The sequence below is a fragment of the Glossina fuscipes genome, unplaced genomic scaffold (genome assembly GCF_014805625.2).
Source record: "Glossina fuscipes isolate IAEA_lab_2018 unplaced genomic scaffold, Yale_Gfus_2 237, whole genome shotgun sequence".
NCBI classification, from domain to species: Eukaryota; Metazoa; Arthropoda; class Insecta; order Diptera; family Glossinidae; genus Glossina; species Glossina fuscipes.
The window spans coordinates 330,336-332,134 of record NW_023998580.1 but is presented as its reverse complement, the minus strand read 5'-3'; the positions used below and the strand labels follow the sequence as shown (position 1 = coordinate 332,134).

General features: G+C 34.0%; 1 long non-coding RNA gene across 1 annotated transcript; it reads left to right on the top strand.

Annotated features, from left to right (window-relative positions):
* Window positions 1–588: 588 nt before the first annotated feature.
* On the top strand, window positions 589–1,397 carry LOC119642615. Its single transcript, XR_005248096.1, has 3 exons — window positions 589–888; window positions 962–1,181; window positions 1,245–1,397. It is a non-coding gene; the product is annotated as an uncharacterized LOC119642615 (long non-coding RNA).
* The last annotated feature ends 402 nt before the right edge of the window (window positions 1,398–1,799 follow it).

Sequence of the window (1,799 nt, the reverse complement as noted above, 5' to 3'; positions counted from 1 at the left end):
ATTTTATAAATCGGCACAATACATGCATAACAAATGAGAACGAATATCGAACACGCTAAGAGCCCTTTGCACTACCCTTAATAATATTAATCAGTCTAGTATTTCTAGTTTCAAGCCTAACGAGACGTCTGATCTCTCGCGACCCTCGCGACCGACTCCCTAACTTACTTTATCCCAACTTGGAGCTCGGTTTAAAGCTAATTCTACGTAACTAACTATAATTTCTCTTTCGAATTCAACTGACACGCTCTCTCTGTTTACATCCTTTCGAATACAACTGGCACACTTTTTCTCTTTACATTTTACGAGTGGTATCGTTTCGAACTAAACTGGCACGCTTTCTCTCTTCACATTTTTCGAGTTTTTTCCTTTGGAATTCAACTGGCACCCTTTCTCTCTATAAATTAAAGAACAGAGTCGAATGTTCAGGGAGTTAAACAGCTGGCCGTTGATTATGTTAAAGAAATCAACATCTTTAACTTTAGTCAAATTGGAGTTTGGTTTACGTTCATTGTACCGATTCGATTTTAAAATGCATAGCTAAGTACTAAGTGAAGCTTTTAAAATCTTACTTAATACATTTATTTCAAATACATAAATAAGTAAAAAAGTCTCAATTATCTTTGAATGAATACTTGATAATCATAGCTTAAATTTACCTCTGTTTCTTAATTAAGTTAAGAATAGGTAATCTGGAAAATATTAATAGAATAAAAGAGCACGACCATGAATTGCCACCGAGCTTAGGATCGCTATGATTAGCTCCAGAAACTTTATTATGATCATATGATTGTTGAAGCTCTATAACTACGTATGGTTTTGACAGCTCATTTTTAGTGCAAATATACTGGAGATTTCCTATGCGATTCCGCTGACTCGGATATGCCTGTAAATTATTTGAACATTGTTGACACAATTCGTTTTTTTAAATATATATATAACGTTTTCTACGTGCATGCAGCCATAGATCGCACTCCGTCACTAGCAGTCAGACAAAAGATGATATCATAAGACGAATTACATACGGAATTCATAGGGAACGGATGTGTTGATGGAACGAATAAATGCCCTTTAAGTGAAGCAATTTTCACTAATTGGAGAAAAAAGTACATCCTGAACGGATTGGGTCAGGGTCGCCAAGTTGTGGAAAAATAGAATTGAGGAGATTTCGATGGCATAAGGTGAGCGTCGAGATTCCCATACTATGAAAATAAATTAAAGAAACAGAATATCTTTTACTTCAGCATTTTATGATGCAACGCCCTTTAAGACCATTCGCAGAAAAGCTGAAAAGTTGAATTAAGTTTTGCGAAATTCGCGGTGTTCGTGGTTAGATAGAAATCCGGAAGTAATTGAAATAACTGGAAGTTTACTTTTTCGATTTAGCGGACTCTTTCTATGGGATAGTGATAACAGAATCCAAAATATGCCCTCGACAATCTATATACAAATGAGCACAACTTAACGGACAAGATAAATAATCCAACAATTATTAAAATTTTTAAGGCTACCCAAATATTAGTTAGCAATTACATAAACAAATTTTAAGAGTCTCTAGGAAAGAAAATAGCAACCCTCGAAGATGAAGAACTCGACTTAATTGCAAACTTCCATACTTACACAAACATTAAAGTGTCATTATTTTCCAAGATAATAATATTGTGTTAGTTATATAAATTCCACAGTTCTCTGCAAACATTTTATCAAGAATCTTATTCGAAGCAATCTTTAATCCTCAAAACAAGTCCATTATCTTGAAAATTACGAAATATTGGTGCATAACATAACAATATTTATGA